The sequence below is a fragment of the Bufo bufo genome, chromosome 1 (genome assembly GCF_905171765.1).
Source record: "Bufo bufo chromosome 1, aBufBuf1.1, whole genome shotgun sequence".
Lineage (NCBI taxonomy): Eukaryota > Metazoa > Chordata > Amphibia > Anura > Bufonidae > Bufo > Bufo bufo.
The window spans coordinates 174,111,386-174,128,576 of record NC_053389.1 but is presented as its reverse complement, the minus strand read 5'-3'; the positions used below and the strand labels follow the sequence as shown (position 1 = coordinate 174,128,576).

The 17,191-nt window shown below is 44.0% G+C and overlaps 1 protein-coding gene across 2 annotated transcripts in view; it reads left to right on the top strand.

Annotated features, from left to right (window-relative positions):
• LOC121001262 (opioid-binding protein/cell adhesion molecule homolog) overlaps positions 1-17,191 on the top strand; it is a 260,055-nt gene that overhangs the window by 192,770 nt on the left and 50,094 nt on the right. Inside the window, exon 1 of one of the 2 annotated variants that reach the window (XM_040432264.1) lies at positions 16,240-16,287. The exons of the other annotated variant lie outside the window; for it this stretch is intronic. The gene's annotated coding sequence lies outside the window, so the exon portion shown is untranslated. Of the gene's footprint in view, positions 1-16,239; positions 16,288-17,191 lie in introns of those variants that run through there. 2 annotated transcript variants of the gene reach the window in all.

Sequence of the window (17,191 nt, the reverse complement as noted above, 5' to 3'; positions counted from 1 at the left end):
CCTACCAAGGGACTTCAACTTTTGGGGGTCTGATCTCCTCTACAATGCATTACAATACATTGTGTCAGCTTTTACACTGACAGAGGGTCTATGAGACCCAGCCTGGGGGCTGGATCTCACAGGCTTAAAAGCTGGCAGACTCCGATGCCTTTGCAAGGTATCGGGCTGCCATAACAGCAATGGGGTCGTAGAGGGTGCCCGTACCATCCGCAAACCATATGCATGCTGCAGTCAGCACTGATACAAGGGGTTAATAGGCCGGCATTGGTGTATTCACAAATGCTGGAGTTTACAGCAGGGGCTCGGCTGTCAGTAATAGCTAGGTCCCTGCCGCTGATCAACTGGTTCTTAAAGAGGTATTTACATCTGAGATAATGGGGAAATATCGCTAGGACCCACACCAATATCGAGAACTGAGTGTTGAAGGTGGTTGGCGGAGGACCCCGGGTTTCCCTGGGTCTGGTCACCACCAAGCACTCTCTCCATTAAAGTGAATGGGAGTGCACCATGATTGCTCGGCCAGCGCTCTCATTAATTTCTATGGGGCCGATGAAAATATTGCCAAGCCAGCGCCCCCATTAATTTCTATGGGGCCGACGAAAATAGCCAAGCCAGTGCTCGGCTATTTTTGGCGGCCCCATAGAAATGAACGAAGGGTCGCTGTGCCCTCCACCACTTTCAGGGCTCTGTTCTCAGTATCGGATATGCCCCCATTGTCTGAGATGAGAATACTCCTTTAAGTTACGTCCTGCAGCGCCATACATGTACGGCACAGGTCGTTTACGGGTTTAATCTATGCTTATGCCTGTTTTAATAGCAATATGCATTTCCCATGTAATAACAATTCTGAAGCATCTATTCTTATGGCTGTATGTTGTGCAATTCCTTTATTATTTCTACTAGAAGTTATGAATGATTTAGCCTTCAGTAAGGGTACTTTCACACTTGCGTTGAGAGGATCCAGCAGGCAGTTCCCTTGCCGGAACTGGAAATCCGTATGCAAACGGATATCATTTGTAGATGGATCCAGTATTTTTTTTTTTCGCATTGTTAAAGTTCTGCACATGCTCAGACCGGGGATACCAGATCCCTTTTTTCCGGAACACTTGGTACCGAAGCCAGCATTAATATACATTTCAGTATTTTCTCCGGCCAAATACCGTAAGAGGGACTGAACTGAAGACATCCGGATGCATACTGAACTGAATGCTTTCCATTCAGAATGCATTAGGATAAAACTGAAGCGTTTTTATTTTCAGGCACTGAGCCCCTGTGACAGAACTAAATACCGGAAAAGAATAACGCTAGTGTGAAAGTACCCTAAGGGTACAGAGGGGAGGTAACAAGTTGGGGGTGTGTATCTGCACAGACTCAGTCTATCCAATCAGTGCTGCCATTTTCAGACTGTGCAGGTACACCCCCCCAACTTGTTACCTCCCGTCTGTACCCTTACTGCAGCCTGCTAGTAATTATTCATAACTTCTAGAGGAATGGGACAACATACAAACATAAGAATAGATGCTCCAGAATTGTTAGTACATGGGGAATGCATAATGCTATTAAAACAGACGTGTCAGTAGTGGTGAACGGTACTCTTTAATCTCTTTCAGAAAAACATATTTCCAACCACTAGATATATTATGATATTAATCTGTGCAGAATTTTTAAATGTCAACAAAAAATAAAATAACATGGTATTCAAGGGAGGGCATCCCCTTTAAGTTAGCAGTTCACTATGTGATACCGTTATTGGGCAAGAGGTACACACAGTTTTGTGATCTTTGGATATGGTTATCATAAAATGTTAGCAGGTATATATAGTATTCACCATGCTTATAACTACACACTGTATAATGCAGCACAAAAAGAAGAACTAGATATATCACTTATAAATAGTGGCAAGAAGTGAGAAGAACTATGAGGTGGGTTCAAGAAATGCCTGTGGATGGGGTTAACGAGTCTTGTTGCATAGTATATACGGTACATGCATCATATATGGTGATGCCAGGTAGCAGAGAAATTAGTGCAGCAGATAGTCATCTATGATTGGCAATATCACAATATGACAACACTGGCAAATGAGTGCCTTAAAAAAGTATTCATACCCATGCATTTGTATTCAGCCTCCTGCACTCTGACACCCCTAAATAACATCCAGTGTGACCAATTGCCTTCAGAAGTCACCTAATTAGTAAATAGACTCCACCTGTATGTAACTTATTCCCTGTATAACTACAGCTATTCTATGAAAGCCTCAGAGGTTTGTTAGAGAACATTAGTGACCAAACAGCATCATGAAAACCAAGTTACACACCATCCAAAAAAGATCTGCAGGACTCCTTCAGTTTAAAGCAATAAGATGTGTTTATTAACCAAAAGCCATCATTACAGAGCGACGTTTGGACTCTCCTTGAAAAAGAGTCAGGAGAGTCTAAACGTCGCTCTGTAACAATGCCTTTTGGTTAATAAATACATCACATTTTTTAAACTGAAAGAGTGCTGCAGATCTTTTTGTAGATATACTTCTGGGACCACAAGCCAGGGTACGACACAGCATGCACCCACAGTTCTCTCTGAGGACTGTTTTCCTATTAACAGGACATATATATTTAGGTGATGTGCTGCTGCTTTTTTCTTTTACCAAGGAACACACTAGACAGGTCAGGGATAAAGTTGTGGAGAAGTGTAAAGCAGGGTTAGGTTATAAAAAAAATATCCCAAGCTCTGAACATCTGGAGCACTGTTTAAAGGGGTTGTCCGGGTTCAGCTCATATTTACACCCAGGCAACACCCCTGATGTTAGCATTGGAGCATCTCATGCTCCAATGTGCTCCCTTGCCCTGCGCTAGATTGCGCAGGGCACGGGCTCTTTTGTTAACAATAACACAGCGCCCGGCAGTGTGTTCGGTGACGTCACCAGCTCTGATGGGCGTGCTTTAGCCCTGAACACACGATTTCCACTGTGAAACATTGTGGTGGCAGCATCATGCTGTGAGGATGCATTTCTTTAGCTGGGACAGTGAAGCTGGTCAGAGTTTATAGGAAGATGGATGGAGCTAAATACAGGGCAATCCTAGAGGAAAAGGTTCTCCTTCTAGAAGGACAACGTTCCTAAACATACAGCCAGACATGTGTAAGAATGGCCCAGTCAAATTATAGACCTAAATCCAATTGAGAATCTATGACAGGGATCCGCAACCTTCGGCACTCTAGCTGGTGTGAAACTACATTTTCCAGGATGCACACTTAGGCCCCTTTCACACGGGCGTCACGGGTGAAGGCCGGATGCGTTCAGAGTGAATTGCAGCAAACCCATGCGAGTGCGCACGCAATTTCAGTCAGTTTTGTCTTGCGTTGCATTGTTCAGTTATTTCCGTGCGAGTGCAAAGCGTTTTAATGCGTTTTGCACGCGCATAATAAAAAACTGAATGTGGTACCCAGACCCGAACCTCTTCCCTAAAGTTAGGGTTTGGGTTAGGTGTTCTGTAGATTTTATTATTTCCCATTATAACATGGTTATAATGGAAAATAATAGCATTCTTTAATACAGAATGCTAAGTAATATGTCCATTAAGGGGTAAAAATTAATACAAAAATTACTTACCTCATCCACTTGATCGCGCAGCTGTTATAGTCTTCTTTCCTCTTCTTGCAGGACCAGCGCTGACGTCATCGCACTCACCATGTGGTGAGCATGGTGACGTCAGCACAGGTCCTGCTGAATGAAGATAGAAGAACCTTGTATCTTCATACAGCAGGACCAGCGCTGACGTCACAGCGCAGGTCCTGCAAGAAGAAGAAAGAAGACGATAACGGCTCGAGTGGATGAGGTAATTTTTTTTATTATTTTTTAACCCTTAATGGACATTTTACTTAGCATTCTGTATTAAAGAATGCTATTATTTCCCATTATAACCATGTTATAATGGAAAATAATACAGTAAATGGATTTTAATGGGGTCCCGGGGCTCATCTCATCATCTCCTTAGCAACCTTCCATGGAAATCGCATTGCATCCGCACTTGCTGTTCACAGACACTCTCCATCCAATTTGACTGAGTTTGAGCTATTTTGCAAAGAAGAATGGGCAAAAATGTAAGCCTCTAGATGTGCACAGCTGGTAGAGACATACCTCAAAAGGCTTGCAAGTGTAATTTCAGCGAAAGGTGGTCCTACAAAGTATTGACCCAGGGGGGCTTAATACGAATGCACCCCAAACTTTCCAGAATTTTATTTAAAATACATTTAGGTTTGTGGGTGTAAAGTGAAAAAAATTTGGAAAAGTTCAAGGGGTATGAATACGTTTTCAAGGAACTGTACCAAAAGAAAGACCAGATTTGTGTGGGCAGACACCAAGTGTATAAGAAAGGCTCTTAAACCGCTCTCTATGTGGTGAATGCTGCTGCAGGCGCTACTTGACACACACCACCTCATGCATGCATCATAGTATTTATAGGATGCCACACGTTACTCACTACTAGGGATGGGCGAATTGACTTCAGATGAAACATCCGAAGTTGATTTGCATAAAACTTCATTTTAATACTGTACGGAATAAGAGCTACATACAGTATTAGAATGTATTGGCTCTGATGAGCCGAAGTTACTACTTCGAAGTCTCGCGATACTTTGCGTAATAACTTCATAAATTGATTTCTACTGTAAAAATATATTTCCCAGTCCCGAGTTCGGGAAATGTCTTTTTACAGTAGAAATCAATTTAATAACTTCAGCTCATCAGAGCCAATACATTCTAATACTGTACGGAGCTCCATACAGTATTGAAACTAAGTTTTTTGCGTATGAAACATTCAAAGTCGATTCGCTCATCCCTACTCACTACCAAGCGCTATGCAATAGAATGTGGTGGGCCTGCTACAATTTCAATAGTTCTTACTATTGTGTTGCAATGTACAAAGTTAGTATGGGCATGATAAATATGTACTGCATCTTATGGAATATATATCTAGAGATCATGTACCCCAATACCAGCTTTCATTATCTTGATTTAATTTTTTTCTGTATTTATTAGAAGTTTCACATTAGCTTAAAATGTAGTGAGCCAAAACATCAAAAAGTTGTCACCGAGATTGCGTATCGAACCAGCTACATATTCTATACATCTATACTTATTCTATACATTTTCCACTACTGATTCTATGAATCACTAACAAAAAGTAATTTCAACTGCATCATCCTAATGTCTGCTGTGATTGAATATGAATTGGTTGTAGGGATTCACCCCTTCACAGGCACCCTCTCACTTAACACAGTGCAGTCCACTTAGATTTACAAATGGATGCTGTAATGGATGCCATGCAGCGAGCCCCTGAGGAGCCAGAGCTGAGGATAGGAGTGGTAGTGGTTGTAGTTATCGAAGTGGCTGCCCTCAGACGCTCCCTAGAGCTGGTACAGCAAAATGGGGTAGGACCCTTTCTTCCTCTGGGGCACACCATGGTTCTGGGGCTCCCCACTTGATGTTGTAGGTTTGTATGGTTGCTGGGCGTGTGAAGTGCAATAGCCAGTAGCACAACAAACGTCTATTTTACTTAAAGGAGTTATCCCATGACTAATGTAAAAAATGAAAGTGAGAACCTCTGACCTAGCCCTGTACCTCACATGGATCCAGAGATCTCCCCATTCATTGCTCTGCTAGATTTATATCAATCTGAAAGCTCAGGGGGAGTGTCTTATCTGCTTCAGCTCAAGGGGCGTGTCTCAGCTCTTCCTATCACAGCAGTTGAAGGATGAAACTGAGCATGTGCGGCTTTTTCAATGAGCAGGTCAAAGAAATAAGGAAAAAAACAAACAGCAGGTTGCGCTACACATATACATTTTAATAACCCAGTGGCTACGCTAAATTCTTTGTTACGTGCAATTACAAAAGTATTCAGATCCAGGTGCTGGTTTGAAAACTGTAGAATATTTTTCATGGGACAACCCCTTTAAGTGTTAAATGGGAGTTTTTGTACATCCAATAATAGACACAGTTCCAACCGTACACAGTGTAATTCTCCCCCAGACAGCGATGTAAGGATTTGGGCAAGGATGAGCGTTATGGTCCTGTGCCATCTCTATCTGTCTCAGGTCTCCTCCAGTAGAATCTATGGTGGACAATTGTACTTTTATAATGGTGACTGTAATGTCCACTTAGTGATACGACTGGCCAAGCCCTTTCCAGATGTGAAGGGTGTCTTAGCGGTGTCCCTCACAGCAGCAAAGTCTGAATAGCTGAAGTAGCAGGTTACCTTGCTGACTCCTATGCTTGACCATGCAGATTCTAGCTTTCCTACTGCCTCCATTGAGTTTATCTCTCTCCGCTTGTAGATCTTACAGAGATCTCTAACAGAAATCTATAACTTGATGCCTAATACTAAGGAGTGGAGCACAAGGCTTTTGCTTCCTCTCTCCTTCACTGCGAACACTAGTCTCCTAGTTAGTGATGGTACCACCAGCCCACATAGAGCCTACTACCACACGAGCCAAGCCAGGATTGTGAACCCTAGTGGTGCCATTCATACATAGCTATGCTGGATTCATACATGGCATAACATAACATTACATAAAAAAGAAACAATTTGCAGAAAGCCCCTTACTCTAGGGTACTGTAGCCATACAGTGGGATCTATCAATGAGAGGTGTACATTTACATGCAGCAATCATTTTTTATTGGCCTATGCAAAATAGAAGTCAGATTTGTGCTACAGAAGTTTTTCTGTTGGATCGGACCAGACTAGTCAGTCTGCACTCCCCACATGCATCAGTAAGCACTGGGTGCTCATGTTTCTGTTGGACCTTGTTTGGTAGGTAGGAACCAGAGCATACCAGTGACACCCCATAAGATCTGCTGTTTTAGAGATAGTCTGACTGATCTAGCCATCACAATTTGTCTCTTGTCAGAGTCACTCAGGTCCTTACAGGGACCCATTTTTCTGCTTCTGACAGAAGAACTGACTGTTCACTTGCTGCCTAATATATCCCATTCTTTGACACTGTGTCATTTAATGAGATCATTACTCTTATTAACTTTACCTGTCAGTAGTTTTAATGTTACGGCTGAATATATCCAGAGGGCTTTTCTCCTACAGAGGGAGAGATGAACCTCTCCCACATCTTCAGACATTATAGGGGACATCTAGGACTGATGTGTCCTCTCTTCTTGATGCTGGTAAAGTGATTTGAGATTGACGGCTGATTAATAACATTATTATCGGTGCTGCTGGCAGCATATGAGGAGTGCGTCAGGCCCGCTACAAGGATGCCTGGCGTCCTGCCCAGGAATCTCACCGCTACCGGCAATAATACCATCTTTCCCTCCTCAGTCCCCCCGCATGTATCAGCAAACTCCCCCTTCTTAATGAAATTAGCAGAGCGCTCGAGTCTGACACTGCGTGTAAATCAGCTGAATTGTGTTCGTCTCCATGTCCAGCGACACTCTCTCGCAAAACCTTCACACTTCATTAGGGAGGTGGCTGCATTAACCCTTTCATCCTCCCCTCTATGTAAACCCTGAATAATGTATGACCTGAGTCTACAATGTGTCCAATCTATAAGATACAAAGTATCCAGAAGTGAATAGTCTGCTTTTTTTTCTATGTCCCTTGTAGGCTGAAACGATTTATTCGAATCAATCTAGTAACTCAACACAAAGAAAATCCTTGATGCAAACTTTTAGCATCGAGGATCCGTTTGTACCACGTGACCATAGAGTGTGAGTGAAGCGCTTGCTATTATTCACCACTCCGTGGTCTCCCGACGGCCGGCATCACGCTGCACTGTCCTCCTTGCGTACACACGCGTAAGCGCGCACTATGACCTGACGCTGTGTGATGTCAGGTCCCAGGCAGGGCCGGGCCGACACAGAGGCTGGGGAGGCTCCAGCCTCAGGGCGCAGCTTGGGGTGGGCGGAAAAACAAACTTTTTTTAAATCACTTACTTGCCAGCAGCGCAGCGCTGCCGGGCGCCCTCCCCAGCCAGTGTTCACTCTAAGCTGCGCTTGTGTTAAGCCACAGATAGGAGCAGGAGGCTGCTGATTGGCCAGTATCAGCTAGCTGCCCTGCCATTGGTCCATCCTTTCACACCCCCTTCTCTCTGTAGCTGAACACAGCAGGAGGCAGGCGTTCTCACAGTGGATCATGTGACCATGAAGGAGCATGTGACCAGTGACGTCACAGACCTCCTTCTAACAAATCCATTCTAGCATCTACCCAGCATGTATGGCAGGACTCTGCTGAGCAAAGACCATGTGCCCAGGTGAGGTGACCACAGAAGTGCCCTGGCATCTGTCTGCTGCTGGAAGCTCAATGTGGAGCTTTATGAATGTAAAAACTAATAGCCAAGAGGCTAAAGAAACCCTGCTTGTCTGCTTCTGACCCTAATCTTAACACATAACGTTCATTTGATTGCAATTTACTCTAACACCTAAAGGGATTTTTTTAAAGTCTGCTGTTTCTCTAGATGACCATATGTTGATAGTAGTGTTAATAGAGTCTCAAAGGTCTGTAAAAATAGGGTAACTGCTTTTATAGACCCTTGAGACTCTATTAACACTACTATAAATATAAGGTCACCTAGAGAAAGAGCAAGTTTTTAAAATATATATTTTTTTCCTATAGGTGTTAAAACATAACTTATTTGATTGCTTGAACACCTAAAGGAAAACAAATTAAAAACCTTCTGTTTCTCAAGATGACCTTATGTTGATAGCAGTGGCAATAGAGTCTGAAAGGTCTATAGAAGCAGTTACCCTATTTTTACAGACCCCGTCCATGGCACAGACAGACTACAGACATTGTCTCCGGCCCATCATGTAACCCCATCCTCACCCATGTCACATTTCTCCCCCTCCTTTTGGTTGCTCTAACACCTAAAGAAAAAATAATAATTTAAAAAAACTGATGTTTCTCCAGATGATCTTATGCTAAAAGTCGTGGTAATAGAGTCTGAAAGGTCTATAGAAGCAGGTACACTATTTTTACAAACCTTTGAAACTCTATTAACACTACTGTCAACATCAGGTCATCTAGAGACACAGCAGGTTTTTAAAATGATTTTTCCTTTAGGTGTTACAGCAATCAAATGAAAGTTATGTTTTAACACCTAAAGGAAAAACATAATTAAAAAAACCTGCTGTTTCTCTAAATGACCTGATGTTGATAGTAGTGTTAATAGAGTCTCAAAGGTTTGTAAAAATAGTGTACCTGCTTCTATAGACCTTTGAGACTCTATTACCACGACTTTTAGCATAAGATCATCTGGAGAAACATCAGTTTTTTTAAATTATTATTTTTTCTTTAGGTGTTAGAGCAACCAAAAGGAGGGGGAGAAATGTGACATGGGTGAGGATGGGGTTACATGATGGGCCGGAGACAATGTCTGTAGTCTGTCTGTTTCATGGACGGGGAGAAATATGACATGGAGGGCTGATGGCTGACATGGGGGTCTGATCTGAGGCATTGGGGCTGTGCCTGTGAGTTGAGGTCTAATTAACCACCTCCGGACCGCCTAACGCAGGATCGCGTTCCGGAGGTGGCAGCCCTGCGCAGAGTCACGCATATATGCGTCATCTCGCGATGGCCGAGATTTCCTGTGAACGCGCGCACACAGGCGCGCGCGCTCACAGGAACGGAAGGTAAGAGAGTTGATCTCCAGCCTGCCAGCGGCGATCGTTCGCTGGCAGGCTGGAGATGTGTTTTTTTTAACCCCTAACAGGTATATTAGACGCTGTTTTGATAACAGCGTCTAATATACCTGCTACCTGCTCCTCTGGTGGTCCCCTTTGTTTGGATCGACCACCAGAGGACACAGGTAGCTCAGTAAAGTACCACCAAGCACCACTACACTACACTACACCCCCCCCCGTCACTTATTAACCCCTTATTAGCCCCTGATCACCCCTGATCACCCCATATAGACTCCCTGATCACCCCCCTGTCATTGATTACCCCCCTGTCATTGATCACCCCCCTGTAAAGCTCCATTCAGATGTCCGCATGATTTTTACGGATCCACTGATAGATGGATCGGATCCGCAAAACGCATCCGGACGTCTGAATGAAGCCTTACAGGGGCGTGATGAATGACTGTGGTGATCACCCCATATAGACTCCCTGATCACCCCCCTGTCATTGATTACCCCCCTGTCATTGATTACCCCCCTGTAAAGCTCCATTCAGACGTCCGCATGATTTTTACGGATCCACTGATAGATGGATCGGATCCGCAAAACGCATCCGGACGTCTGAATGAAGCCTTACAGGGGCATGATCAATGACTGTGGTGATCACCCCATATAGACTCCCTGATCACCCCCCTGTAAAGCTCCGTTCAGATGTCCGCATGATTTTTACGGATGCACTGATAGATGGATCCGATCCGCAAAACGCATCCGGGACGTCTGAATGAAGCCTTACAGGGGCATGATCAATGACTGTGGTGATCACCCCATATAGACTCCCTGATCACCCCCCTGTAAAGCTCCATTCAGATGTCCGCATGATTTTTACGGATGCACTGATAGATGGATCCGATCCGCAAAACGCATCCGGACGTCTGAATGAAGCCTTACAGGGGCATGATCAATGACTATGGTGATCACCCCATATAGACTCCCTGATCACCCCCCTGTAAAGCTCCATTCAGATGTCCGCATGATTTTTACGGATGCACTGATAGATGGATCCGATCCGCAAAACGCATCCGGGACGTCTGAATGAAGCCTTACAGGGGCATGATCAATGACTGTGGTGATCACCCCATATAGACTCCCTGATCACCCCCCTGTAAAGCTCCATTCAGATGTCCGCATGATTTTTACGGATGCACTGATAGATGGATCCGATCCGCAAAACGCATCCGGACGTCTGAATGAAGCCTTACAGGGGCATGATCAATGACTGTGGTGATCACCCCATATAGACTCCCTGATCACCCCCCTGTAAAGCTCCATTCAGATGTCCGCATGATTTTTACGGATGCACTGATAGATGGATCGGATCCGCAAAACGCATCCGGACGTCTGAATGAAGCCTTACAGGGGCGTGATCAATGACTGTGGTGATCAACCCATATAGACTCCCTGATCACCCCCCTGTCATTGATTACCCCCCTGTCATTGATTACCCCCCTGTAAAGCTCCATTCAGATGTCCGCATGATTTGTACGGATGCACTGATAGATGGATCCGATCCGCAAAACGCATCCGGACGTCTGAATGAAGCCTTACAGGGGCATGATCAATGACTGTGGTGATCACCCCATATAGACTCCCTGATCACCCCCCTGTAAAGCTCCATTCAGATGTCCGCATGATTTTTACGGATGCACTGATAGATGGATCGGATCCGCAAAACGCATCCGGACGTCTGAATGAAGCCTTACAGGGGCGTGATCAATGACTGTGGTGATCAACCCATATAGACTCCCTGATCACCCCCCTGTCATTGATTACCCCCCTGTCATTGATTACCCCCCTGTAAAGCTCCATTCAGATGTCCGCATGATTTTTACGGATGCACTGATAGATGGATCCGATCCGCAAAACGCATACGGACGTCTGAATGAAGCCTTACAGGGGCATGATCAATGACTGTGGTGATCACCGCATGTAGACTCCCTGATCACCCCCCTGTCATTGATTACCCCCCTGTCATTGATTACCCCCCTGTAAAGCTCCATTCAGACGTCCGCATGATTTTTACGGATCCACTGATAGATGGATCGGATCCGCAAAACGCATACGGACGTCTGAATGAAGCCTTACACGGGCGTGATCAATGACTGTGGTTATCACCCCATATAGACTCCCTGATCACCCCCCTGTCATTGATCACACCCCTGTCATTGATCACACCCCTGTCATTGATCACACCCCTGTCATTGATCACACCCCTGTCATTGATCACCCCCCCTGTCATTGATCACCCCTCTGTAAGGCTCCATTCAGACATTTTTTTGGCCCAAGTTAGCGGAATTTTTTTATTTTTTTCTTACAAAGTCTCATATTCCACTAACTTGTGTCAAAAAATAAAATCTCACATGAACTCACCATACCCCTCACGGAAACCAAATGCGTAAAATTTTTTAGACATTTATATTCCAGACTTCTTCTCACGCTTTAGGGCCCCTAGAATGCCAGGGCAGTATAAATACCCCACATGTGACCCCATTTCGGAAAGAAGACACCCCCAGGTATTCCGTGAGGGGCATATTGAGTCCATGAAAGATTGAAATTTTTGTCCCAAGTTAGCGGAACGGGAGACTTTGTGAGAAAAAAATTAAAAATATCAATTTCCGCTAACTTGTGCCAAAAAAAAAAAAATTTCTATGAACTCGCCATGCCCCTCATTGAATACCTTGGGGTGTCTTCTTTCCAAAATGGGGTCACATGTGGGGTATTTATACTGCCCTGGCATTCTAGGGGCCCCAAAGCGTGAGAAGAAGTCTGGTATCCAAATGTCTAAAAATGCCCTCCTAAAAGGAATTTGGGCACCTTTGCGCATCTAGGCTGCAAAAAAGTGTCACACATCTGGTATCGCCGTACTCAGGAGAAGGTGGGGAATGTGTTTTGGGGTGTCATTTTACATATACCCATGCTGGGTGAGAGAAATATCTTGGTCAAATGCCAACTTTGTATAAAAAAATGGGAAAAGTTGTCTTTTGCCAAGATATTTCTCTCACCCAGCAAGGGTATATGTAAAATGACACCCCAAAACACATTCCCCACCTTCTCCTGAGTACGGCAATACCAGATGTGTGACACTTTTTTGCAGCCTAGGTGGGCAAAGGGGCCCATATTCCAAAGAGTACCTTTAGGATTTCACAGGTCATTTACCTACTTACCACACATTAGGGCCCCTGGAAAATGCCAGGGCAGTATAACTACCCCACAAGTGACCCCATTTTGGAAAGAAGACACCCCAAGGTATTCCGTGAGGGGCATGGCAAGTTCCTAGAATTTTTTTATTTTTTGTCACAAGTTAGTGGAAAATGATGATTTTTTTTTTTTATTTTTTTTTCATACAAAGTCTCATATTCCACTAACTTGTGACAAAAAATAAAAATTTTCATGAACTCACTATGCCCATCAGCGAATACCTTGGGGTCTCTTCTTTCCAAAATGGGGTCACTTGTGGGGTAGTTATACTGCCCTGGCATTCTAGGGGCCCAAATGTGTGGTAAGGAGTTTGAAATCAAATTCTGTAAAAAATGACGAGTGAAATCCGAAAGGTGCTCTTTGGAATATGGGCCCCTTTGCCCACCTAGGCTGCAAAAAAGTGTCACACATGTGGTATCTCCGTAATCGGGAGAAGTTGGGGAATGTGTTTTGGGGTGTCATTTTACATATACCCATGCTGGGTGAGAGAAATATCTTGGCAAAAGACAACTTTTCCCATTTTTTTATACAAAGTTGGCATTTGACCAAGATATTTATCTCACCCAGCATGGGTATATGTAAAAAGACACCCCAAAACACATTCCTCAACTTCTCCTGAGTACGGGGATACCAGATGTGTGACACTTTTTTGCAGCCTAGGTGGGCAAAGGGGCACATATTCCAAAGAGTACCTTTAGGATTTCACAGGTCATTTACCTACTTACCACACATTAGGGCCCCTGGAAAATGCCAGGGCAGTATAACTACCCCACAAGTGACCCCATTTTGGAAAGAAGACACCCCAAGGTATTCCGTGAGGGGCATGGCAAGTTCCTAGAATTTTTTATTTTTTGTCACAAGTTAGTGGAAAATGATGATTTTTTTTTTTTTTTTTTTTTTCATACAAAGTCTCATATTCCACTAACTTGTGACAAAAAATAAAAATTTTCATGAACTCACTATGCCCATCAGCGAATACCTTGGGGTCTCTTCTTTCCAAAATGGGGTCACTTGTGGGGTAGTTATACTGCCCTGGCATTCTAGGGGCCCAAATGTGTGGTAAGGAGTTTGAAATCAAATTCTGTAAAAAATGACGAGTGAAATCCGAAAGGTGCTCTTTGGAATATGGGCCCCTTTGCCCACCTAGGCTGCAAAAAAGTGTCACACATCTGGTATCTCCGTAATCGGGAGAAGTTGGGGAATGTGTTTTGGGGTGTCATTTTACATATACCCATGCTGGGTGAGAGAAATATCTTGGCAAAAGACAACTTTTCCCATTTTTTTATACAAAGTTGGCATTTGACCAAGATATTTATCTCACCCAGCATGGGTATATGTAAAAAGACACCCCAAAACACATTCCTCAACTTCTCCTGAGTACGGGGATACCAGATGTGTGACACTTTTTTGCAGCCTAGGTGGGCAAAGGGGCCCACATTCCAAAGAGCACCTTTCGGATTTCACTCGTCATTTTTTACAGAATTTGATTTCAAACTCCTTACCACACATTTGGGCCCCTAGAATGCCAGGGCAGTATAACTACCCCACAAGTGACCCCATTTTGGAAAGAAGAGACCCCAAGGTATTCGCTGATGGGCATAGTGAGTTCATGGAAGTTTTTATTTTTTGTCACAAGTTAGTGGAATATGAGACTTTGTACGAAAAAAAAAAAAAAAAAAAAAATCATCATTTTCCACTAACTTGTGACAAAAAATAAAAAATTCTAGGAACTCGCCATGCCCCTCACGGAATACCTTTGGGTCTCTTCTTTCCAAAATGGGGTCACTTGTGGGGTAGTTATACTGCCCTGGCATTCTAGGGGCCCAAATGTGTGGTAAGGAGTTTGAAATCAAATTCTGAAAAAAATGACCTGTCAAATCCGAAAGGTGCTCTTTGGAATATGGGCCCCTTTGCCCACCTAGGCTGCAAAAAAGTGTCACACATCTGGTATCTCCGTACTCAGGAGAAGGTGGGGAATGTGTTTTGGGGTGTCATTTTTTATATACCCATGCTGGGTGAGATAAATATCTTGGTCAAATGCCAACTTTGTATAAAAAAATGGGAAAAGTTGTCTTTTGCCAAGATATTTCTCTCACCCAGCAAGGGTATATGTAAAATGACACCCCAAAACACATTCCCCACCTTCTCCTGAGTACGGAGATACCAGATGTGTGACACTTTTTTGCAGCCTAGGTGGGCAAAGGGGCCCATATTCCAAAGAGCACCTTTCGGATTTGACAGGTCATTTTTTTCAGAATTTGATTTCAAACTCCTTACCACACATTTGGGCCCCTAGAATGCCAGGGCAGTATAACTACCCCACAAGTGACCCCATTTTGGAAAGAAGAGACCCAAAGGTATTTCGTGATGGGCATAGTGAGTTCATAGAAGTTTTTATTTTTTGTCACAAGTTAGTGGAATATGAGACTTTGTAAGAAAAAAAAAAAAAAAAAAAAATCATCATTTTCCGCTAACTTGTGACAAAAAATAAAAAGTTCTATGAACTCACTATGCCCATCAGCGAATACCTTAGGGTGTGTACTTTCCGAAATGGGGTCATTTGTGGGGTGTTTGTACTGTCTGGCCATTGTAGAACCTCAGGAAACATGACAGGTGCTCAGAAAGTCAGAGCTGCTTCAAAAAGCGGAAATTCACATTTTTGTACCATAGTTTGTAAACGCTATAACTTTTACCCAAACCATTTTTTTTTTACCCAAACATTTTTTTTTTATCAAAGACATGTAGAACTATAAATTTAGAGCAAAATTTCTATATGGATCTCGTTTTTTTTGCAAAATTTTACAACTGAAAGTGAAAAATGTCATTTTTTTGCAAAAAAATCGTTAAATTTCGATTAATAACAAAAAAAGTAAAAATGTCAGCAGCAATGAAATACCACCAAATGAAAGCTCTATTAGTGAGAAGAAAAGGAGGTAAAATTCATTTGGGTGGTAAGTTGCATGACCGAGCAATAAACGGTGAAAGTAGTGTAGGTCAGAAGTGTAAAAAGTGGCCTGGTCTTTCAGGGTGTTTAAGCACTGGGGGCTGAGGTGGTTAACATTGCGGGTCTGACCTGAGGTGGAATGAAAAATATTGTTTCCTATTATCCTCCTCTAAAACCTAGGTGCGTCTTGGGGTGGGAGATGATTAATAACAAACATACATATCTAAATGGCGTGGGGGGGGGGGGGCTTGCTTGAGTCATCTACTGATCAGTGATCATCAGAGCATTAGAGCTGCAGGAATAAATAACATCTAAATGTCTGGTGGGGTAGATGGGGAGGGGGGGGGGCGCACTTGGGCAGCTCAGCCTCTGTTGGTGGTGGACCTTGTCCCAGCCCTGGTCCCAGGGCATCTCGTGAAGAAAAGGGTGGATGAGCTGTGGAGTGTCGGTGACGCCCATAGCAGGAGAGGTAAGTATTTGATTTGACTGCCGCTGCGGCTGGGCACTGATGGCTAGGAGGGAGAGTGGGAGAACTGATGGCATGGAGGAGTTCATGGCAGTGGGGGGAGCTGATGACACTGGGGGGAGCTTGAAGGCATGGGGGAGTTCATGGCACTTGAGGGAGCTGGTGGCACTGGGGGAGGAACTGATGGCACAGGGGAAGGGGAACTGATGGCACAGGGGAAGGGGAACTTATGGCATTGGGGAGAAACTGATGGCATGATGGAGCTGATGGCACAGGTTGGGGGGACTGATGGCACTGGGGGAGGGACTGATGGCACTGGGGGAGGAACTAATGGCACTGGAGGAGGAACTGATGGCACAAGGGAGGGGGAACTGATAGCACTAGAGGGGAGCTAATGGCACTGGGGAAGAGCTGATGGCACTGGAGTAGGAAATGATGGCACAAGGGAGGGTGAGCTAATGGCATGGGGGCAACTGATGGCACTGGGGGGAGCTGATGGCATGGAGGAGTTCATGGCAATGGGAGAGGAACTGATGGCATGGAGGGGGGGATGATGGTGCTGAGGACTGAAGGCATGGGGGGGGACTAATGACAGGGGGGTCTGATGATGGAATATGGGGCTGATGAGTTTTTATAGAAAACATTCTTTTTTTTAATCAAATCGTTTTTATTGATCAAATAAAGTTAACTTATTGTATGACAGTACATGTCCTCGTCTTTTCATTCACAAATGCAGAGTCAGAATAAAGCAGTAGCATATGACAATATCATGGGAAAATCACCATATAGCTGTATACAATGTAAGCATACAAGAAAAAGCAATTGCACATTTACATGGCCACAACATAACTTACTCCCAGCCCCTCCCATGCTGCCCCCCCTACCCCCCATAGATCAGAGGGCATAT